Source organism: Rhinolophus sinicus, linkage group LG12 (assembly GCF_036562045.2).
Source record: "Rhinolophus sinicus isolate RSC01 linkage group LG12, ASM3656204v1, whole genome shotgun sequence".
NCBI lineage: Eukaryota > Metazoa > Chordata > Mammalia > Chiroptera > Rhinolophidae > Rhinolophus > Rhinolophus sinicus.
Genome location: NC_133761.1, coordinates 49,434,692 through 49,460,437, shown reverse-complemented (window position 1 = coordinate 49,460,437; position 25,746 = coordinate 49,434,692). Strand labels below are relative to the sequence as shown.

General features: G+C 37.0%; 1 protein-coding gene across 3 annotated transcripts in view; it reads left to right on the top strand.

The window, feature by feature from the left end:
- GREM2 (gremlin 2, DAN family BMP antagonist) overlaps positions 1 to 25,746 on the top strand; it is a 107,347-nt gene that overhangs the window by 70,562 nt on the left and 11,039 nt on the right. The window contains exon 1 of one of the 3 annotated variants that reach the window (XM_074316785.1): positions 10,227 to 10,360. The exons of the other annotated variants lie outside the window; for them this stretch is intronic. The gene's annotated coding sequence lies outside the window, so the exon portion shown is untranslated. Of the gene's footprint in view, positions 1 to 10,226; positions 10,361 to 25,746 lie in introns of those variants that run through there. 3 annotated transcript variants of the gene reach the window in all.

The window sequence follows — 25,746 nt, the reverse complement described above, 5'->3', positions numbered from 1 at the left end:
AAGGAGGAAGGAAAGAGGTAGGGAGGGAGGCTGGCTGTAATTTCTAAGGCCCATTCTAGCTTCTGGGGGGAAAACATTCTGTATTTGTTTTTTCTCCCACAGTATAACCCAAACTACTTTAACTGAGGTATCTAATTTGTTAGGAACTGATTGGTCATTTGAATCCCATCTTCTCTAATATGTGGCATTATACTTTGTTCAGGACTCAGGTTCTTCTGCCTTTCTTGGATTCTGGGTGTTCCTCCTTCCAAGCTTCTCTGTCTCCTTTGGAGGAATTTTATCCTCTTCTCATCCCAAATATCAGTTTTGTCCAAGGTTCAGTGTTTGCCTCTTTTAAACCTCGCATTACTCTTGGGAGATCTTATTCTTGTGAACACAACTACAGATGGCTTCCAGATCTAGCCCCAGCTGGAACTTTCTCTTAAACTCCAAACCCATATTTTCAACATACAATACTAACTATCCTAGGGAAAATTACCACACCCCTCTACTATATTGAGAATATTGAATTGCTCAGGCATGAGCATCAATTTCTCACCCTTCTTCACACCAGTGTACATTCTTACACATTTTCTCTAGGGTCAATGGCAAATTAAGGTCAACACATCCACCCGTGCACTTGGCTTCATGCCCCTTCCTTCCCATTTCATTGTAAATTCATTATATTTACAATGCTCCAGGATTCATCATATTCTTTTGCTTGTATGGTTTAAGTCTCATGCTTCTGTTAGCTTCCCTGTTCAGCATATATATATATATACACATATATCCCATTAAAATAAATAAATGGACAAGTAATAAATTATCTCCATTGAAGTTGCTTTTCTTTTAGCCACCTTGACTGAGGGCTGATTTTTTGCCTTCCCTTCTTAATCAATTTTCCTGAAAGAATAGCCTGTACTATGTTGCCAGCTTCTCACATCCTTTTCAATCTTCAGCCTCTTGCAATTTGGCTTCTGTGACACCTGCCGCAGTGGAATTGTTCTGACAAAGATCACTCATGTCCAAACTCAAAGGACTCACTTGAGTCCTATCTTACTCTTCTGACCACACCTGACACTGTAGATCACCCCCTGCTTCTTGATATTTTCTTTGTCTAGGTTTCCATGAAAGCTTTGGCTGAGCTTTGGCTTTATTTTACTCAAAGTCCCCTGTACAAATGCTTCTTTTTCACATTTGTCTTTTAAACATTGATTTCCCATCGGTGTCATTCTTGGCCCCTTGTTCGTTTTTTATGATCTTTCCTTTTATAATCTTTCTTCTTTCCAAACTCAGAGAAGTATTGTGGTTAAAAAACAAAAAACAAAAAAAAACAAAGAGAAAACCAATTTTGAAGACTTAGACAAACGTGAGTTGGAATCTCAGCTGCTACCCTTACTTTTTACTAACAACATAACCCAGGATAAATTACATAATTTCTCTGTTAGTTGTCATCTCTGTAAAAGGGAAATTTTCACATTCAGACTGACATTCGGGTATTAATGGAGATAATATTTGCATTAATATAAAGTATACATTACTTAATGCCTGCACATAGTAAGTACTTAAAACCATAATATTATTAATATTATTGTTGTTGTAATTATTTTTAATGCCGATAATTATGGACTCCAAAATCTATCATCATTGTCCCGGCCCTCTCCCCTGGGGTTCAGATTCACATCATTGCTCCTGGATGTCTCTCCTCAGAGACACCTCAAAGACACGATGTACAGCAGCAGACACCTCATTTTTCTCTTCGTCTCAGGACCCACCTGTCCTGCTGCATTCCCTTTCTCCCTTGATAGCTGCATATCTGGCTTCACCAAGTTTCCCATATCCAACGGTTTTGCCTCGCAAATCACTTTGTCTTCCCACCCATATGCCCATGCCCTATTCAGGCCTTCTTTCTCTCTCACCTGGGTGATTGCACTGGGTTTCTGACTGTTCTCCTTAATTTTAGTTTTTCCCATTCCAGTGCATCTTTCAAATTGTGCTGCTCTCTTAGCTGCACGTGTGCTTTTCTCACTTCTCAGAGCAAAACCTACCCGGGCTTCCTCATAATCCAAGCTCCCTAGTGAGGCGTGTGTGGCTTTCTGCCCAACCTGGTCCCCGCCTTCTTTTTAGATTTCAGTGAAGACTGGTTGTTGTAGTCTCTCCATGGCCCATCTGTTTGCTCATGCTGTCCCCCTGCCTTAGATGCCTCGCTCCTCCCTTCCTCACTCTCCTTCCATCTGTACATCCTGCTCAGGCCTGCCCCAGCTTCCCCCCACTGAACACCTCGAGGTTGAGCTCTTTGCAGCTTCTCGCAAGTTTTGGACTAACCCATGCATAACTATTGTGGTGCATTTTCCACCGAATTCTAGGTATCTGTTTACAAATTTGTCTTCCCAACAACTATATATCACCCAAAAGTAGCACCATGTCTCATTTGGCCTAATGTAGGAACATGTATCGATCTGAGTGAAACTTCACAGGCAACTCAAGAATGAAATGCCTTGACTGAACGGAGCATGTCTTCAAAAGTCTTTCCTGCTTCTCTATACTCTGTCTACTAGATTCCCAGGGCGGAGTCAGTTACCATTCACATTGTCATCCAAGCTAGAAACTCTGGAGGCACCGCTAATACTATCTCCTTCTCTCTTATCTCCAATATCTGTTCAATCACCAAAATTCTGTCTGCCCACCTACCCTCCAAACATTTCTCAAACCCATTTGCTTCTTTACATCCCAGTTGTTGATTCTGCCTTTAACTTTGGGGAGTCAAACATGGGGCCGCATATATTGCAATGGATTCCAATCTCTCCTTACCTCTAGACAGGACCACCCACCATTGTCCAGAGGGACTTCCCTATTACATGAATACATTATGTTTAAAATTCCAAAGGGACTGTCTCATGTCTTCAGGATAGAGTTCTACACCTTTAGCATGAGATACCAAGGTCTTCCCAAGTATAGAGTTTTCCAGATTCATTTCCCAGTATTTATCATGTACTTTGTACTTCAGTTATGGAGACCTACTCTTAGTTCTCGGGAAATTCAATGCCCTCACAAACTCCGGAACTCACCTATTCTCTTTGCCTGGAATCCCTTTCCTTTCCCCAGCCTTTTCAACTAGCTCATTTCTACTGATTCTTAAAGTACCAATTTAGATATTTCTTATTGTTCTTTGAAGAACTGATTTTGATTTCCCTGATCTCTACTCCCAGACCCCCTTTCTCCATGCACCATGCAGACCTGTCTCACATCTCTTACAATGCTTACTATATTGTATTGTAAGTGCCACCTCCCTTGCCCAACTCCTTAATAAAACTGTGAGTTCTTTCTGGTATGTTCTATTTCATAGCCACCTCTGTATTGTAATATCAATCATAGTACCTACTGTACATAAGCACTTGATTGCTGCTGGTTGAATGAGTGAATGAATGAATGAATACGAATAAAGTTCAGAAAAGTTAAACGATTTGAAAAGTATGAGGGAACGAGGGTACACTTCAAAGAAGAATGCTAAAGGCAGTAAACTGCATTGATTCTGAGCATGACTTTGGAGGATAAAGAACTTGGGTTGAATTCTACGCTGGCTGTTCATTAGTTATCTATATCTAGATAGGTACTTAACTTCTCTAAGTATTTCTTCCCTATCTGTAAAATGGTAAGAATAATAATGATGATGATGGAAATGATTACCTGAGATGGTTCTTGCAAATATCAATTAATATAACTTATACAATAGGGTTATTACAATACTTGACATAAGATTGTCCCTCAGTAAATGTCACTTATTTTTTACTACCTTGTATCTGTCAGATTGTTTTAAGTTGTACTTTTTAATTGATTAGTGTTTTAATTAAAAAATATTTGAATAATTAACATCAACTGTATAACTGGTTAATTTGGGGAAATTATCATTAAGTTCAAGCCTCATAAATGTATAGAGATGGAAAAGATGATAAAGAAATAGTGGCCTAAAAAGATTAAGATTTATGTCGTATAGCATGTTAGAGGTTAGTTAGTGAAGATCCAGGACTAGAACCCAAGTATGTATCACTGCCTATTATTTCCAGTTGCTTGGATTGCTAAAATCCACATGACTATTAGATTTTTAAGAAAACTGAGATCACCTAGAGACTCTTGAGTCCATGTAAGGGAGAAAGAAAATGCCAGATGGGTGGAGAAGTGGCCTTGTCACATCACGAGACACCAACTATGTCATTCTGTGCCTTTATTTCCTTTGTTTGGGAGGTTTTTCTTTTCGAAAGAAAGGAATAAGAATGCTGTGGTAAATGATAAAATACTATTACATATAAATCTAATTAAAATTACAGCAACTATAAACCCTGATTTGAGACGGACATGTTTCCCAGGGCTGGCATGCAGCTCTGATCATGTTTAATTTCAGAGCTAGCTTTAACTATATTGCCTTACAGTCTAGCTTTAACTATATTGCCTTTTGCCTATTAAGTTATCTTCCAGAAAAATCAATATTTTAATTATATTATCAATTTGTTTGAGGTACTCCAACAGGATAAGGTAAAGAAAGAAACTTTATAAATAGAGATGGAGACAGCTGAGAGAACATGATAAGAAAAATATCAGTTTGTGCCAGAAGAGGGGGAAAAATATCACTATATGACTGAGAATATTTCTTCTTCTTATGGGAATCCAAAAGGGAGCTTCTAAATGAGTCTTTCTTGGTTAAGGGAGTTTCCTAATTTTATGAGTTTCTTGGTAATAAGTTCAATCATCCCAATTATTTGTCACCAAATCTGATTGAAGACTTAATAGAATAAAATTAAGCCCTTAATAACACAGGCTCCTAGATGTCTGTCATCATTTCAAAGTTTATAGGATTGTCTGTTTTTGCCCTGAAATTTCTTTACTACAGCAAAAGTTATCTCTAGAAAGCATTGTGTTTTTCCATTCGGTTTATTTGTTCACTTTGCATTATTGTTCACTTGCAAATGATTACAAGACAAAAATGAATGATTCTCTCAAATTGTGAGGCCTAATTTTTATTGTTTATATTCAAGGAAAAATACGACAGAAAGAACAGCATTCAACTTGGAGTCTTTTAGACATGACTATTGTCGAAACAATCTCTGAACTTTTTGGTGATAGCGGCCCCCATAGAGCTTATCATTGCTTGCCTTATGTACCATTGATGTTTACATTTTTTTAAAAGAGTCATTTCACTTGGTGTTATTCCACATCAGAGTCATAAGTGATGATAGCCATCATCTAAAATTGTGTGTAACGTTCGCCTTGAATTTTATGTTTTTTTTATGCACTACAATGTCAAGATACCTTTTTTTTTTACCCCAGGGAAGCCACATGTGCTCCTTCTGATCCTTATACTCATGAAGGTATCATATATTTTAGGAAGGAATGTTGAGAGCTAGTTACATAGGAAATATCAGGAGAATAGCTTGGTTTTTTCATGTGAAATAAAGGTTATCAGAGAATTTAAAGCAGAAAAGAGTCTTAGAAATCATCTTGTCTGGAAGGTCCCAAAGTATGTCCCTTTGCATGTAACACCAGCCCGGGGAGATACTTCTCTGAAGTTTCCATTATCTGAGAACTCATGAACTCCTGCACACGATAACTCTCTTTTAGAGACTCACATATCACATTAGTCACATATGTCTTCCAGAAAAGGAGGCTCTATAGCTATGTTAACCCTGCTTATTGTTATTTATCTGGTCACATAACTCTATTATTCCAGAACTCTAGCATTCAGAAGTTTATATTTTAGGAAACAAGATTCTCCTTTTTCTTGAGAAACCTGGGGCCGGATAAGGTTATCAAATGGTGAATTAGTATTTAAAACTAGAACCTTGGCATTGAAACATGAACTAGCATTTCGGGACAACCTGTGCCCTAAGAATAGCTTGTCAAAGTCTTTGGGTAGTGATTGTAAGGGCTGCCTCTGTTTGCTTTCAAATTGCTTTTAGCATTGCAGTAGTATCTTAGAGTGTGTGCAAATAAACCTGGAAAAGACAAGGCTAAGAGGGATTAATGATACACTGACGTCAATTAGGAAAAGCATCACCAAAGCACCTACTCTGAGAGCTTAGGGAAATTTATAGAACTAATATAGAACTCATTCCATTACCATTTTCCTAAATTATTAAATATATATTTATTATTAAATATATATTTGTAGGGCTTTCTGATCATCCTGGAGTTTACTGATTAGCAGAGGTTTGCACAGATTTAAGTTGTTTCTGTTTTCTTTTCTTTTCATCTAATATATTCATTTACCGACTATTTTGTACAATAGGTATGTCGGCAGATTTTTGTACTAGCTTGCTGTAGAGCAGTAGCCCACATAGATTAGTCGGATGGAAAGTTATTTCTTGGAGATGGTTCTTTAGCTGGGGCCATGAGAACAACATTATGGGAGGGATCTGCTAATTTGTTAAATGAGTTGTCACTTTTCTATGTTCCTTCTGGTTCTGACATTAAATGCCTTGTCATTTCCTAAATTCTTTGATATATGTAATTGTCAGTTTAACAAACTTCGTAAGGAAAAACAGAGTCACTGGAAATTTTTAAAAACAGAAGTCTAACGAGTCAATCCAGAAAGCACAAAACAGATTACTGTGACATCACTGGAACACAACTTTGTAAGAAACCATCCATTTGACTTCTCTCACCTTACCAGAAAGTTGACAAAAAAGAAAATTTTCCTCAACACTCTCACACACCTACTGGACTAAGGCTAAAAGTTTCCTGTCATCATCAGAAGTGGCCAGGTAATAAAGGAAACCGAATCCAAACAGTTATATTCCTGTTTCACCTTAGGGCAACTTTGGCTGCTAAACACAGATGTTCATTAATTGCTGCCTTTAAGAAAGCCCCAAGTGCCCTTTCACTGGGATGTAGGAGACAGAGATGGGAAACAATTCAGGTTAAATAGCTCTCCCTGATGCAGCTTTGGCAAGGCTTGATGCTAAATCCAAGCTCTACTTGGATAGAAAGTGTTGTTCTAAGGCTAGAAAGTCATAAAACCCAAGCGGGCCGCTGTTTATTATTTCCTTGCCAAGCCCCTGGGTAATGCTGGAACTGAGGACATGCATGGAGGGGGCCAGGGAGACATTTTTTCAACTCATACTTGGCTTAGCAACTCACTGAACGAACTGCGAATGGGTTTGGCACGAACTGCTTAATTAATTCATTTAATTAATTTGATGTTGTCGTTTGGGGCTCTTAAATTTATCCCGAGTACACAATGCATTCCACTCCTAAAATATTTCCTTTTCAATTCAGATGCAACTTTTCTCCTTGTGGCCAACAATGTATGTTAGGGATTGCAGACAGGTGAATAAAGGAAAGAGTGAGTGGCTGTTGAGAATCATGGTCATTTAGGGTTTAGAAAGTACTCATTTAACAAATACAAAGGGTGCCAAAAAAAATGTATACACATTTTAAGACAGGAAAAAATTGTATTAAAATTGTAATACTCAATATATACTGCTAACAAATGATGAATGCTAGTCATGTGTATACATTTTTTTGGCACCCCCGGTATTATTGAGGGCCTACTTCACTAAATTCACCCAGTAAAATCCAGTCTCAGAAATTTCAAAATTCCATAAGAAATCTCAATTGTAGCCCTCTGAGTAAAATTTGGTATTCAGATATTTCAATAGAGTCAAACTTCTGTGAGCCTCTGTTTCCTCGAATATAACAAAGGAATAAGAAGCTTGCTGTACTTCAGAAGGTTCCCCATAGGGACAAAAATGAGATGTTGTATAAAGATGTTAGCACCACATCAGGCATCTAGCATCACAGATTAGCTATTGTAAGTGTTATATTAGCTAGTGCCTAAATTTTCTGTATCTCTCTGAAAACTATTTTTTGACTTTTCTACATTAACTTTTTTTCATTCTATAATTTTATATTCCTCTGGTGCTAAGAAATAAAAATAAATAAATAAATAAATAAATAAATAAATAAATAAATAAATAAATAAACAAACAAATAAAATCCAAGGGTGATTATGGTAATTTTACGTATTTCATGGCGGAATATGCAAAGACTTCCAATTCAGACACTTTTGGATTTGTCTTTTGTCTCCTCATATTGGTAGGTTTGTGATGTTGGACAAATCATTGAAGCCTCAGTTTGCTTATCTATGAGGCAGGGATGAGAGTATCACCCGTTTGTGTGACTGTGGTTAGGATGAGAGATTATGAACATTTTATTCCAGCTGTACAATAGGCATTAAATAAATGACAATTTGGTGATCTGCATTCCTTCCCCTCTTCTTCCTCTGTTACACCTTCCTTCCTTTTCTCTCTCCTCGCCCACCAACGCACACCTTCAGAACACTTTCTACTTTCAACAGGAGAAAAGTCATTATGAACTATTTTGATGTTCTACCTTGTTCTCTTTGGTTGTCCTAAACAAGGCATTTTCTTAAAATCTCAGTATACCCTAAGAATTTGGTCCAAAAGCAAAGACACTAAATTAATATTAATCTTCTTTCATGATATAAAATTGCTCTAATTATCTTTATGTAGTATTATTTTAAAGATTCTCTGTGAGACCTGTAAATGGTTTCAAGTTACAAATAGAGAGTGATAGATGAAGATAAACAACTGTGCATTTTGCTAAACCTATCAAGACTAAATTTCCCTTTCTTTAATAAAACTTAATGACATTTTATATCTGGGCTACTGAGACAAGCAGAAGAAAATGTCAACACACTTAAAACAAGATTAATTAACCTGACATGGGTACAAATAAGTATCAGGAAGACGGACCCTATCCTCAAAGTGGGCTTAATTACTGTTTCCTGTTCACCAGGTCCCCTTCTGCTTCCCCTCCTTGACTTCTCAACCATCTCTCCATCTCACTAGTCTGAGCTTTGAGGATTGCTATTAGTAAGTATTGCTTAGCTAGTGGAACATCAGCTAACGGGGTTAAAAGGTAACAAGATAACTGACCCCATCCTGGGGGCTCAAGTTTCTCTCCAGCCAGTGCACTCAGGCATCACTTCATATGCCCAGGAAAGCAGCTTGAAAAGGCAATTTTTAACCTGGCAACATCGCATCCTTTTTTTTTTTTTTTTCTTCTCTGCTGCGTGTCCATATTGAGAAACTTTCACTGGAGCTCAGAATTTTTTTATTTTTTTTTTAAGCAGTGAAAGAACAATGTGCATCTGTCCATTAGATGCTCTTAAAGGCACTTCCATGTAAGCACAGAGATTTGGAATTGCCTCAAAGACAGATAGGGGTCAGAGAGTGCCTGGTAGATCAGTAATAGAATATTTAAATCAAAGTACGCCTTGGGAGAGAGCCAAGTTAGAGAAGAAGGCCTGAGTAACCCGATCCAGGCTACGGCATTGATGATCGTGCGAGCAGCTGCAGCCAGGGCCCTCTGGATGGCTTGCCTGGACGGCTGAACAAGCCGGGAGGACATGGATTTAGATGCTTGCTGGATTAGTGATACAGGCAGAGAGAAGACTGATTTGCTTTGATTTCTGCAGAAACCAGCATATTAAACTCATGTGCTGATTATAAGAAGGGCCTTCATTTTGATAAAGTAATCATCCCAAACCATCCATCCAATGTATTCATTGTGATGACACTATCATAAAATATGGCTCCTCGTGTCTCCAGGCTGATTTGCCCACCACCTGGATCCTGGAATCATCATTAGAGAGGCATGGTAGTAACTTAATGTCCTCCCAAGGCTTTCTAAATCCTAACCCCGAACTTGTGAATATGTTCACCTAAGGGCAAAAAGGGTTTTGCAGTGGTGATTAAGCTAAGGCTCGTGAGATGGGGAGAGTATCTTGGATAATTTAGGTGAGCCCAATATAAATACATGAGTCCTTAAAGGCAAACCTCTCTTGGCTGTGGTCAGAGGGAGGTGTGAGTACAAAATAATGGTCAGAGAGATACACCATTGCTGGCTTCCAAGATGGAGAAAGGGAGCCCTGAGCCAACGAATGTGAGTAGCCTTTAGAAGCCAGAAAGGAAACGGATTCCCTCCGAGAGCCTCCAGAAAGGAACACAGCCCTGAGGACACCTTGATGCCACCCCACTGAGGCCATGTCAGACTTCTACAGAACTGTGAGATAATAACTTTGTGTTGATTTAGCCACTAAATTTGTGGTAATTTGCTATGACAGCAATAGAAAAGGAGTACAGGAGGATTACAGGTTTTAGGCAAGGCCCTTGCCTGGGCCCTTCATTCTAGAAAATTCCCTCCTGATCCCAGGCTGAGAGCCAGGACAACCTTAAGAACCATACTTGGGGGTTGCTGCTCATCTCTCCAAAGGAAGGACTCCAGAGAGACAACAAGGAACCACAGTCCTACCAGCAACACCACCCCTAACCTCAGCACGAAGGTGCAGCTAAGCAACCTTACGGTAAGAAGAAATCATGACATTTCCTGCCTGATAAGTGTGTAATTGGAGATGGTATTGGAAACAAGAGGAGGTTTGTACAGAATTCAGCGTTCCAGGGAGAAGGGACAGTAAGGGAGTGAGTACCAGTCACTTCTGCCCACTAGCTGTTTCATATCCCTTATCACGTCTGACTTAGCTGAGGTTCCTGAGAAAGTGGAGAAAACTGAGACTCAGAGCAGTGGTGTGAACTGTCCAAGGTCAGAGAGTCTCTTAGTAGCTGTGACACAAGGCAAGAAGCAGACCTGCCTGACTGCGAAACCCACGGGCTCTCCACAACTCTGAGCTGCTCCTGGCATAGCTGTTCACTGCCATTGCTTCAGCCACTTCTTCATAAGGTCACTTTGGGCTTGTGCTGAAGAGGCTGAGGCCCTGCTGATATGTCTATTTTGATCTTGGAACTAGTTCAGAAAATCACGGTAGGAAAAAAGAGTGCAAAAGAAAGGTCATCAAAAAGTAAACATATTTCAACCTAGTATGGCTTTTTTGTTTTGTGTCACCCTTGAAAAGGCCTTTGCCACACTTAGATTTTTAAAAAGTACTCTTTCTGTGACTTTTTCTGATACATTTCCCTTTTAGTTAAATCTGAGATCCATGGTGAATTTATACTGGTACAATGTGAGCCATGGACTCAACTCCATATTTTACAGATGACTTTTCAGTTGTCCCCGCACCATTTATTGTATAACCTGTAATTCCTTACTTAGGCAAAATGCCACCATAATACTTCCTAAATATCCATTACCTGAGTCATTTTTCCAAACTTCCTATTCTGTCCCATAAACAAATCAAAAGATAATCAACTGGATAAAAAAATAATTGCAACACTTATACTTATCACAGACAAAGGGTATACTCTATAAAGAGCTTCTAAAAATTAAATAAAATGAGCAAAAGATATAAACAGACATTTCATAAAAAGGGATACAAAAATATATTTAAACAAATGAAAAATTTCTTAACCTTTCTCTTAATGGGGGGATGAAAATTAAAAGCATAATGAGACACCATTTTTAACCTTTGAGATTGGCAAAAATCCAAGTGTTAATAACACACTTTGTTGGCAGGAATATATAGTTACTGAGAATATAAATTGATCTGACCTCTAAAGAGGGCTATTTAGAAATACCTATTAAAATTATGAAATACACATAGCCTTTGACCTAGAAATTTATATTAAGAATTTACATTAAAGGTGAAATTACACATGTGTAAATAACTCATGTGTAAGATTTTTCATTGCCACCCTGCATATAACTGCAAATAATACAGAGAAAAAAATCTACAGGATTATCAATAAGTTACTGGTTAAATACATTCTCACAACACATTTAATGAATTATGATGAGGGTCCCCAGAATAATGAGAGCTGTGTTTATGTACTATTATGGAGGTTTTGTAGATTTGTTGTTAAATCTCTCCCCAAAGAAAATTTGGAAATGTCTGGGGAACATATTTGGTGTCACATCTGAGGGGGAAAGAAGGGCTGCTACTGGGGATGCTCCTAAACATCCTACAATATACAGGGCAATCCCCCCCCCCAGTATATATATATATATATATATAATTATCCAAGTCCAAAATATCAACAGTGCCGAGGTTGAGAAACTCTACTAGAATAATGATCAGAAACTGATTGTAATACATGCCTGTTGGGCTAAGGGACAGGGATGGGTAGAAACATTTCAGGGATGGCTATGGAAAATCTTTCATTTTAATTGTTCATTTTGTTTCTTTCCTTGTGGCCCCTTGACCTTTTAAACAGCTCAAGGATATAAACCATATATATACACTCCATCTACATAGAAACTATATATATATATGTATATGTATATGTATATGTATATACATATACATATACATATACATATACATATACATATACATATACATATACATATACATATACATATATATATATATATATATATATATACAGTTTCTATGTAGATGGAGTGTTTCCTCCTGGAAAGGTGCTCCAAACAATAGAGTGAAATAGAAGAATGAAGTTGCAATGTACTGTATCTGACCAAACAGGTTTTGGTCTTAGCAAACACCAGAAAAAATTGTAACATAAATTACTAGAAGTTACAAAGGTGTAAGTTATTGTTTTCTCAGGGGCAAGGACAAACATTCCTATAAAAGGCAACTGATAGTGCAGAGGTGCCTTTTGATGAGAACTCCTGACAAGGTTGACTTTGGAGGTCCTTAGACCTCTGGATTTCTCTGGATTCATTTCAAAACTGTACTGTAAATTTTCATTATTAGTGGCTCCTGCTCCATGTCGACACTAGATGTTGACAGAAAGGTAGTAAAATTGTATTTACCATTAAACCTCTACCCTCCCTCTTGATTACCAGTGGCTGTTCCAAAGCCACTTTACCAAGATAAAGCATTCGACAGCGTATTGAATGTGCCAGAAGCTGAATTCACTGTGATCAAGGCAAGACTTTGGCCAGAGACTTATTCATGACTTTCCCTGGCAAAGGTTCTAAGAGTCTATGCTCTATATTTACTCTTTTATTTTAGTTTCAACACTTTCTCAATCTCTCTCTCTGCTTCAAGAATTTCTGAGACATTTCAATTATTGTTTTAGGTTTAAAATTATATTTAAAAACACACATTACCAAAAAAAATCACATATGTGCACCCCAATATATATTTAATATTGGGGGCCTTACACATAGAAAGAGTTGGCCATTTTAAGCACAATAAAAGAGACCTGAGGAAAGCTCCCTAATATGAACAGATAATTTAACATGTTATTAATACATGATATTCCACCATTTGTGCTTCTTTGGGGATACTTACTGACTTTTCCTGATTCATGTTTAAAGTATATAAAAAATAAGAAACCACAGGCAAGAGCATACAAATGTCTTCATGTGTGGACGTTTATAAGCTTTCCCCATCACTCACTAGACAGAACAAGAAGATGTGAAGCCTTTGTAACTTAGAGCAGAGGAACTAGAAGAGAATAGGGGACTCAAAGATGGAATTTAGTGGAGTCAAAAGCAAATTTTACGTGAAATACAGTTATATTAAGAGTTTATTTTGGTATTTTATTCTACCTTTTCTGCTTTCCCAAAAATATGAGAGGTTACTGAACCAGACTGTTGGTTTGAAGATAAACTTGGCCAAAAAAAAAAATCTTTGTGTCCACTAATACAAAATATTATACCAAAAAGTTTCTTTTAAGATAAATATAAATGTAAAAAGATAATTACTGCTCTCAATGACTTTACAATCTCTCATGAAACTTCAGCCTATCTGCAAGCAGAGTCTATTCTCCACACTGCCCCAGAGTTTCATCCAGCTGTCACTGTTTTGTGAAAATAGACAGTCAGGTTCAAGGTGGGTATTTGACCTACTGTATTCTGTAGCTTGGATTCCTGTGTTTGAAGGAGAATGGACAAGAGGATCGTAAGGGCCTAGCCCAACTTCCCAACTCTAAGACATAACTCCTACTCTTTTTTTTTTTTTTTTAAAGAGGGCACAACTCATAGTGGCCCATAAGGGGATTGAATTGAACCGGCAACCTTGGCATTATTAGCACCACACTCTAATCAACTGACCTAACTGGCCACCCCATAACTCCTACTCTCAGAGAGGAGTTGAGCCTAAGGAAAATTGAGGAAATTGAGCCTAAGGAAAATGCAAAAATAATGACAAGGTGCCCTCCACTCACAAAAAAAAAAAAAAAAAAAAAAGGAGGAAGAACCATGAGCTTGGGATACACACACACACACACAAAATGTTTTCTAAAGTAGGTGAGTTTGAACTGGCTTTTATAAGTGGGAAACTTCTGAAAAGTTCTGAAAAGGTTCTGATCTTTTCATACACCATTTTTAAGTATTATTCATTTTGCTTTAAATTTATTTTGTGAAAAATGGAAATAAATTGACTATATTATTGAAAACAAGAATTGTGTCTTTCTGTTCCTAGAACATACTAGACAAACACCTAGGATTAATTTCAGGAGACTATAAGAAAAAGATAGAGGAAGAATCTTAATCTCTTATCCAAATATGGAATCAGATTTTAAAAATATGTGTTAAGTGAATACCATATGTACTAATATCCAGTTTACCTTGACCTAGAGTTCAAAAATAGATATAGAAATTTAATATGATTAGTTTACCAATTAGAATAAAGCAATTTTATTTTTGGAAAATGATGGTCATAAAAGCTGGGTCCTGTTACCAGAAAAAAATAAGCATGAGAAAATACAGATTGTAACTAAGAGAGAAAAGGAGGGGAAAGAAATAATGAAGAAGCTAGAAGACAGTTATTATGGAAGAATCAGTCCAAACAGTGATGCTAGCAAAGAGCCATTATTATGGACAGGAAGAGAAAAAAAATACTAATTACAATGATATCCCCAATCCAAGCACATTCAGTATATGAGCAAATGGCTCTATACGTATAACTAACCTTTGGTTTTCCTGAAACTATTATGTGAAACATGCATTTGGAAAACTTAAGGGGTGATTCTTCAACTTCCAAAAATATCTGCTTTTTAAAAGAATCCACTGTCAGATTCCTTCACATAGTTAGGAGCTTTCAGCCTAATACATTTTAAATGATTCAATCCCTAAAATTTGGCTTCCACCAAGACTATTATCTCTTGAAGTTGACAATCAGCTTTGTTTCTCTCTAAAACTCAGGGAACTTGAAAAAGCAACACACCATTGAAAGAACAATTTATTGCACTCTGAAAACCCACAAGAACACTGGTCTTTATAATTAACTGGCATGCTGTCAAGAAATAAATTCATCGAGAAATAAAAACATGCTGTCTTTCGGAAAGACAGTCTGTACTTTGAGAGATTTTGTTTTCCAAGTAGTGGTGCTCAGTAGTGCCAAGCCATGCATGCAACTTTTACCCAAAGCCTCTTTTGACCAAAAGCACAAATTTGGGGGCAGGATCACCCATTTGTTGCCACACAGAAGGATGTTTCTTTTCCTGAGGTGGATGTTTCTGAATGAGATTTAGTTCTTTGATCAAAACATAATTTTCTAATGGAGTTACCTTTTCTTTTGAATTCATCTAGATGGCAAATCCAAAAATTCTTAGGTTTCAATTGTCAACTTTGCCCTTCAGACATGGGGAGAATTAATAGTTAAAAAGTGAGAAAGAAAGGGAAAAGACATTTCTCTCCACATAGTATAAACTAAGGGTATATTTTTTGTTCAGAATTTTTGCCCAAAAAAGCAAATACATTTAGCAAGAAAATTATTGATTTTACTTTTTACAAATGACTTAATTAGTCCTGTCTTTCCAACTGATGGTAGAATTTAAGAGATTATTATCTCTTAAATATTTCAAAACTTCAGGTTTTGCCTCTGCACCAGCATCTCTCTATTCCCTTGCCCTTCCAAGAATGTATATTCCTTTGCAAAGCACAAGCAGGTCAATTACAGCCTGAATTAATTGAGAAAATCTGACATCTTTAGATATGTGAAAACCAATTCTTTGGCTCACATGAAAGGAGTTTAACAGGCATGATTTGCAGGAATTCTGAAATTTTGTTCTTACTGTGAAAGTGAATAGAAATAACATCAATGGTAAAACCTACTGCTTTGTAAGGTATGACCTTTTCTATCTTGGCATCTCCGAAGTGCCTTAGATTGATGGTAGAGAGGACTTCGGTTTGTGAAAGTTAGTAGGTTAGGTAGGGGACACGGTGTATAGTGCTATACTTAACGGACATCCCTCTGAAAGGCATTTTCTTCCCAGATGACCCCAAATGTATTTTGAAGTCTTTCTCTTAGATGCTCTTCTGATACTACCATTCAAAAAAAAAGTCTAATGAGATTCCCAAAGAAGGTAAGTAAGCTTAGGGAATAACAGAATAATAGTAAAGTTACTGATACTCATTTTAATGCCTCATTTGGATACAGAGAAAACATTAGATTTTCATTATCAAACAGATTAATTGATTATGCAGTTGCTGATAATTGTGAATTTGCAGATTTGACCTGGGAATGCTTTGCAGTTTCTAAACACTTGCTATTAAGAGTCAGGGTTGGAGAGAACTCAATGACCTTGATTCCAAACCAAACTTCTCAGAAGTCCATGGAGCATACTGGGGGTAGGAGTGGGGGAGACTGCATGGGAGGTCTACCATAAAGGCTTAGATCTTTCTTATTAGAAGAAAGATCCATGATTTCAGTGACTGAGATCTAGAAACCTTTAGGAGCCAGAAGAGTCATCACCTAGTAATTTAGCATCAACTCTGTGGTTTAGTGGTGGTTCTTTTCTTGTTTAAGAGGGGGGATTGTTCAAACAATATAGTTGGTTTGAAATACATCCAGGACCAATGCAAACACCAAGTGGGCTGCCCAGAAACCACACATTGTTTCCTTCAGACAAAAGATAATGATGCACTAATGAGTTTTACCCTTTATTTCCCTCTCTGGAACACAGCCTCAGGAAGAAAACCCACAAAACAAAATTGTTAGTTCCAAAATTTACAATATTTTGCAATGACCCCTATCCTTTTTTCTTTAAGTGCTAGTACTAGTGTTGTTAAGTATTTGTGTTGTTTAACTCATAAATTCCAACCTCATATAATCCCAGAAGTGCCCTCCCAGAGAGAGAAAGGAAATGAGTAAATGAGGAAAAATAATAAAAGCCTTGCTGATATAGAGTACCTCCAAGAAACTTAAAGCACTTCTGTGATATTATCTAATTCTAACGTATTTTGATCTCATTAAAAGGGTGAAGTAACAGAGATGAATATTTTAAGTTATGGAGAGGGGAAAGTGAGGCAGAAAGAAGTTGATCTAATAGGGCTCTTTAATAAAAATCATTTAATGAATCATCAAAACTGAGTGGAGGAAAAGTTAATATTCAATTGACCAGACTTCTGAGAATTTGATATGTGTCAAGGATTTATAGGATTCGCTGGGATCATCTGTTGTTTCATTGAAGAATAAGCTTAATGGCACCATTACACATCAGTTACACTGACACTATCCACAACCTCCTGTAAACTCACAATCTGCACGCCCCACTCCCATTCCAACTACCATCTCCTTCCTATGTACTCATGCACAGCAGTCCCCCCAAAATGTTGCCTGTAGTTAGGGTTCCTCACCCCCCATTCTCTCCTCATTATTGAATGTGGCTTCCTTTTGAAACATTTCCATTGAAATTGCTCTCATTAAATTGACAGTAGTCTCCATATTACCAAATCTATAGGCCCTTTTTTTCTCATCACCTACTTAATCTCAATAGCATTCCAAAGAGTTGATCACTGCTTCCTTGAAATACCTGCTTCTCTTGACTTATGTGACACCAGTCCTTCCCCATTTATCTTATTTACCTCTGGCTGCTGCTTCTTAATTTTCTTTGCTGACCCTCCTTCTCTGCATGACTTTTCAAGGCTGGAGTGCCCCTGAGCTGTTTTCTTAGCAATTGCTCTTCTCTAGTATCTGTCTAAATATGCTCATCCATGCCCCGGCTTTAAACATCGTCTCTCCCCCAATGTGTACATTTTACTCTCACCTCTCACCTTTTGACTCATATTATCTTTTCCACTTGGATATCTAAAAGACATCACACTTAACATCAATTTTTTTATTTCTGCCCCATACCTCCTCTTTTCCTAGTTTTTCTTATTTCCAAAGCTTTGGTTCACTCCCACATCTAATGGAATATATGTCATGTTGTTTTTAGTCCCCAAACATGTCTTAAAGCCATTTCCTCCCCCTTCTTCTCCACTACTATGACTCTAGTCCAAACCACAACTATTTGTCATCGAGATTATTCCAATAGCCTCCTATATGGTCTTCCACTTGCATTCTCACCAATAGACCTACTTTCTTCACAGAGCAGTACGAATTCTAAGTTTTTAAGACATTTAATTAAAGCATATCATTTTGCTACTTTACACCATGTGCCGGCTTCCCACTGAATATGCAATAAAGTCCAAACATTTTATCATAGTCCGTAAGTCTATACGTCATCTGATCTCTATCCACCTCATCCCTTTCCTTTGATACTATCGCTGTTGCTCCCTAAGCTCTAGCCACCCTAAGACCATGGCAACTTGTCCCCATCCCAGTTCATTCCCATGTTAGCTGTTCCCTCTTCCCGGAAATCAGAGTATCACTCCTTCTTGTTATTCAGTTCTCAGGTTGTACACTCTCCTCAGAGAGGTGCTCCATAATCATTGAATCTCATGATACCCCTATCCAAATCACTCTATCTACCATCATCCTGTTCTATGTTCTTCATAATATTTCTTGCTATCTGAAAATATCTTAGTTTTATATCACTTGCTAGTTTGTTATTTACGTACCCTCACTAGAATGTAACCTCCTGGAAAAGCAGGACTGTGTCTGCTGTATCCCCAGTTCCTGGTGTCTACAACAGTGCCTGGCATATAGGAAGTTCACAAGAAGTGTTTGGTGAGAAAGAATGAATTTACATTTGGGTGAAAATGTTGCAGTGGAGCACTTTAAAGGAGAGCCTAGGGATAGTAACTGGGACCGTGTTTCCCTGAAAATAAGACCTACCTGGACAATCAGCTCTAAATGCATCTTTTGGAGCAAAAATTAATATAAGACCCAGGCTTATTTTTCTATAATGTAAGACCGGGTCTTATATAATATAATGTAATGTAATGTAATATAGTATAATGTAAGACCGGGTTTTATATTAATTTTTGCTCCAAAATACGCATTAGAGCTGAGGGTCCAGCTAGGTCTTATTTTCAGGGAAACACAGGATTATAAAGTATATTAAATTTCTACTAATATCAAGGCCTTAGGTTTTCGAATAATAATTTAAAAATTTATAACAAGTTATATCACCAAAGTGAAATGTGAGTGTGAGTATTTTACATGAAAACTTTATATGGAATGATTCTGAAGACATCTCTCTATACAGTGCTTAAAGCAAGTGGGAGCTCAGATGTTGCATTGCTTTATAAATCTATGTGTCAGAGAAGTAAGAAATGTATTGCAACTAGCAAGGAGCAGAGTAATTGTATTCAATTATTTAAAATTTGTATCATTAAAGCCCTCTGCCTATAAGTTATGTAACAGAAAGCTCATATACCAAAAAAAGAAGAAAAAAAAAGAATCATCTAGAAAGCTTACTAAAGTACAGATAGTGGGCCCAAAAGCACCCACCCCAGAGTTTCCGATTCAGTAGATCTAGGGGTGGGAGTAGGGGGCAAAAATTTGCATTTTTAATAAATTCCCAGGTGATGTTTATGCTGCTAGTCAGGGAACAACACTTTAAGAATCTCTGATCAAAATTGATCAGCAATTAATTGTGAAAAGAGGAAAAGGGCCTGCCTTCATAGTTGTAAAATTAGGAGGACATTTCAGTCATAACTTCCAGAATTATTCTACTTGCCTATTGCTAAGTTACCCAGAAAAATCACTTTTTACATTTTATATTAATATACGTCTATTGTCCCATTTAATGTCAAAGTTTCTCTTTATTACTATTTTTTTAAACACTTATAGATGTTTTCATACTGATGCTCTATTCATGTATTTCCTTTATTCTTTGCTAGCAAATTCTTCTCCTGTGTTCACTTAGAGAAGACCCTCCTCTAAATAATGTTTGCTTCTCACTATTTCCCTGCATTGAAACAGTAACTGGGTCTTCAAAAAATTTCATTATATTTAAAAATTATTGGCCAGCGCAAACAAAAATTACAATTAAAACAGTTCGACATAGTGAACTGAGAAGATGTAAAGCTGGTCAGTGTTCTTTCCTCTGCTTTTGCTTCACCCCGTCTCTTCTGCTGGCTTCTTGGCCTGGTCAGGAGTTCTGAACTGCTGGTTATCTCTCTCAGTCTAATCAGGGGCTGCAGCAGCAACCTCATCCACCGTCCCTGGATCAAAAACACTTGATTTCTTAAACAAATACTCAAACCCATCAAATCTTAGAGTCCAAAGTTCTCTTAGTGACAAAGTAATGTTATTTCTAGAGATCTATATTAATAGATCTACACTCCACAATTAACGTACACATGTTCATATCAATAGTACTTATCAAGTTGAAAACTGGACACAACCTAAATAGAAGAATAAAGTACATGGAACACACATACGTATTAGAAAATTATATAGTCACTGATAATTATTTCTTTCTCTTCAATATTTTTTGAATCCTCCAAATTTTCTACAAATAACAAGCAGCATTTTTGTAGCCAAAATTAAATGATTATTTTAAAGATAAAAGGATTAAGTTTTTTAAAAGAAAGGCAAGTTAATTTGGATGCTACACATAGTGCCACTTTCCACCCAAGGCAGATGTCTCTTTTACTACATCCTTAAGGAATAATCACAAAACCTTTATTTACGTATTTTTTTCTCCAAGAAGGACTTAACAGTACTATGAATTAATCCACACACTTTTCTTTTGTTTTTGAGAACAATATTTGATTTTTATTGATTTAGATTTTAACTATAAACTGAACTTTGTTTATAAAATTGTTTTATATTAATTCCTCTGCTAGTTTTTTAAATTGAGACAAAATGCACATAACATAAAACTATTCATTTTAAAGGGCATAATTCAGTGGCATTTAGTGCATTCACAAAGTTCTGCAACCGCCAGCTCAGTCTAGTTCCAAAACGTTTTCATTACCCCAAAAGGAAATCTTGTATCCATTAAGGACTTGTTCCCCATTCCTCCCTCCACTCCCAGCCTCTGGCAGCCACTAATCTGTGCTTTGTCTCTAAGGATTTACGTATTCTAGATACGATTCACTTTTCAAAGACCTATAGCTATTATTTAAAACAAACAAACAAACAAACAAACAAAAAACAAGAAAAAAAAACCGTATATTGAGTAAGAATACTTTTCCTGGCCTACCTGTTCATTGGCCTGTTCCTTGGTCCTAGCCTGCTCTGGAGTAGCCCAGGAGGGGCCGAACTGTGACTTCCATGTGACAGCCTTTCAAATATTTGACTGCACCTCTCAGGGATTATGCTCTCTCAACATCCTATGACTACAGTTGTGAGTGCTTTGCTAAATACCTATGATTTTCTTCATAGGAAATACATCGAGTTCCTTATATGGCCCCTTTCCTCATAACAGATACGTGCTGTAGATCTCTTCAACTCTGTAAGCACCCACTCAACATGGGCTGCCTGAAAGAGACCCGAACTTCACGAAGTAGAGAGAGGGGCAGGCAGATCATGAGAATCAAATGATCTGGTTTGTGGGCAGGCCTCTGCTTCTACATGAGTTGCCACCTTCTCTCCACTCCATCTGAGTGGCAGTGGGCCAGGTCCCTGGTTCAAACTCTGCCCTGGGCCCTGTACAGGGATCTCTTCTCCCAACACTGATTTCCATGGAGCAACAGAAACTGCATCTCACAGGCTTGAGAAGAAAGGCATCCTAAGTGGAAACACACATCACAATTCCTTGCAAATCATCTCCCTCACATCTTCCTGTCACAAACCATTAAAGAAGACCTCTACTCTAAACATGGGGAAATTGCTCAAAGAAAGAAGAGATTAGTCTCTGGTCCTCATTAATGAAGATGCAATTAATGAAGTTTGCCTTTCCCAGTGGACGAGAGCCCAGATGATTATATTTTAGACAAATAATTTAGGCTGTGTTTTTCAGAATATGAAGCACTTATTAAAAATGCTGTTTCTCAGGTTCCAGCCCAAATCCTGACATCAGGATTCCTGCAGTATGTAATCCTAGGATCTGCATTTTTTAACAAATTCCCAGGTGTGGCTTGTTTATAATGAAGTTTGAAGACCACTTAAGAAAAAGTGTTCTATGTTGAATTTGTTTTGAATACAAATAATAGGTATTGCTAATACAACTTGCTCGATGGAAAAATGTGCCAAGCTTGAGTTTGGAAACAATATATTAGAAAATATTTGATAAGTTTGGCTTAAGGTATAACTGGCTCTGTTTGATGTTAACAAGAAACAGTCCCTACAAATACTTCAAAAGTTTAGTAGACGTCCTTTTATTTACATTACTTATAATTAGGCTGACCCAAGGAAAGATCTGAACAGAGAGTTATAAAAAGCAGAATGGACACCGAACACAACACGAGCACATGTGTGCTCAGTAAATATTTGTTGCATGAATGCTACACTTAAATTTGCTTTATTTCCCAAATAAAAGGCAAAGTAATGATTCCTAACCTCCCAGGCTTTCCCCTTCTCGAATATCAGTTGCATTCTGCCTGTTTGAATACTAGGAAATAGAACATTTGTCATTTCTCTCAAATATTAGATATTCATTCATTTGATCAATAAATATTTATTAGTCATCTACTATGTGCTGGGACCTGGGCAAAGTTTCAGGGATGTGGTGGTAATCCAAACAGACTTGGTCTCTACTCTGAAGGAGTTTCCCATTGGAGAGGACTAGTAAGTTAGGACTAGTTAGTTGACAGATGAATTATTTGAAAACCGAGGGAAATCTCAGAAAAAATATAGGGAACTTCAACCCAGGCATTCACTTGGAACTTGCCTCATGTTTAGCTTTTCAGGGTGATACTACTTGGGTTACTGCTGTTGTGGTTCAGAAAGTAATTTCTATCCTCTCTAGTTATTCCATTTACCTCACTCGGAGTGAATCCTTAAATATTTGGAAAGCTTGATGAATTATGCTTTATCAGCAACATTTCAAAGCATAATAAACATGATTCATGACACATTATCTTCACGTCTTCCCCACTGCAATCTTGTTCCCACCCCAAGCACGTCCCTGAAAGTCCTCCAGCCAAGTTTACCTCCATCAATCCAGCGAACACTTTTAAGCCTTTACCTCATCTGACTTCTTACAGCCTTGACTCTTCCTGCCCTTCCTCAGCCACCTCTTTACATTCCTTTTCCTCATTCCCTTGAAAAGCTTGTGTCCTCAGAGTACCATCCTCAGCCCACTTCTCCTATTAATTTGACCCCCCGAGTGATCTTATTACCCCTATTGAATGGAACCCACTTTAGATCCATCCTCTGAGGCCCATCTTCTACCAGACACCTCTAGGGAGGGCCTAGAGACCAGCTACCTGCCGACCAGCTCGTCCTCAAATATCCTCTATCATGGCGAATGCCAGCCACAGCCTCATCCCCAGCAGGTACTAGATTTCCACCTATTCTTTATTCTCATATCCGTTCATTCACTTCAACATGTTAAAAGCCCCAATATCTAACCTGTTTCCTTCTATTCTATCCCTATTACCTGTTAGTTCAGACCCGCGTCCTTTCTTTCGTGGATTACTCAAATAACCAATTAACTATACTCCTACTTCCAGGATTAATGTCACTTTTAGTTTATTTATCTCATTCCTGGCACAAAGTCAGCGTCTTATTCATCTTTGTATCCCAAGCCCTTGGAAAGTGCATGGAACATGTAGAATGAATGAATGAATCAATTAATGCTTACATCATTAGTAAAAATGCTGCCTAATATAGGCTCATAAATGGGATGGCTTTTGGTATTGGTATTCATTTTTAATAGGTTTTTGACACTTTTTAAAAAACTTTTTCCATGACTCCATGTCCATTGGCATGTTTTAAGTCTCTTGGTTGTCTCTGGTTATGTTTGTTTTCTTTGGTCACAAGCCTTGAATTTGCCCTCCAATTTGTCTGATTTCAGCATCGGTTGTCAATAGTAGCTAACTTGAAAAAGCCAGAGTGCATAAGACTTACTAACTGAACCAGACTTCTTGTTTCAATTAAATTACTTAATATGGGACTTTCCAGCTCTCTATGGACCCATTAGCCAACAGAGTGTTTTGAAAAACTGTCAGGGAAGAAAGGTTGCCGAGTTCGAGAGACACAAGTGTGTGAATAGGAGAGGAACAAAGCCTGAGGTCTAGCTTCATAACATTTACTTGTGGTCATAAACTTTTTATGTATAAAATAATTCAAGGATGAATTATTCTTCTTGCCCAGTATCATTAACACAATTCTCCTGCTTAGAAATAATAATATGATATGTTAGCATACTTAAATATTTTAGTGTACTATTCTCTAAACATTTTTACTTCTAAGTCTATATAACCTCTCACAAACTTTTTAATTGACATCAAAAATTTGCCATGGATGTCATTTAAAGAATATTGCCAAGTTGATGTTTTAAAATAAAATGGTTTCAATACTTTTTTTTAATGTCTGCAGAGGAATCTGAATACCGTAGTAGCTAAATATTATAGATATTTTATGCCCCCTATTACACATTTTTAAAAATACATATAGAAATAATTCTTTAAAGAAAAATTTACATTATTTTTTCTTGAATTTGTATTTCCCCACAGAATTGTCCTAATAGTTTTTTTGTTTGAAAGTCTTTATTTTTCACTCTTTTCTGTGACAAAAAGTATGCACATAAATTTTAATTTTAATTCTATTGCCATAAAGCTTTAAGTATTTAAAATTTTCCTGTGGATTGATTACTCATTAGAATGAAGAACACTATTTGTTCAAAATACTGTAAATATGTTACAAATGTAGTAAATAATTGTTAAATACAAAAAGGTAAATATCAGTTATTTACCTCTCTTAAAGAAATGCCCCATACATGGAGAATTTTGGTTGTTATTTATGATTTCATAAATGAAATATATTTGTTGTCAAGAAAGACAAGATTCAGCCCAAGTTTTCCACTGTGTGTGTGTGTGTGTGTGTGTCTATGATTATATTATGTATATAATATATACTAAGGAAACAGGTTCTTTGTCATCTCCCATCTTGACTACTCCAGCATCCCTTCTTGGTAAAGGTCTTCAAACTGGCCTCTGTATAGTCCTGGGAGTTACAGAAAGGCTTTCCAAGGGCTATGTGTTTAAGCGTAGTTTTAGAGGAATCAGTATTCAAATCCGCAACTTCCTTTTGCTCCTTCTCTTCTAAGAGATCTGCCTGAGATCTGTTCATAATGGGACAGGCAGGAAAGGGGTTTCCTAATTCCTTCAGTATTCCCTTTTTCCACTTGACTAGAGAAAGGGATAGCTCCCATGTAACCTACTCTGACTGTGGTGTATTTCCTGAGGTACAACAAAGGCTCTTGGGCCCCAAACAAAAGGACGATTCTAAATATTGCTGTTCTCACTAAAAAGTAAATGACTAATAAATAAATCCCTTTTGGTTGTTTCCAATAATTGGCCTTAAATCAAAATTGAAGGAGGATCTAATTGAATTGTCCCAATAATTTGCCTTAAATCAAAATTGAAGGAGGATCTAATTGAATTGTCAGATGATAGGTCACCAAAAATAAAGTTTGATGATGATCACTATGTGGTTTTTCAAAGTCTGAAAAAATTTTTAAAGTGAGACATTTGTTGCTATTAAAAAGCACATTTCTATTACAGTCTGTTTATGTGAACATATTTCCTTAGTATATGGTT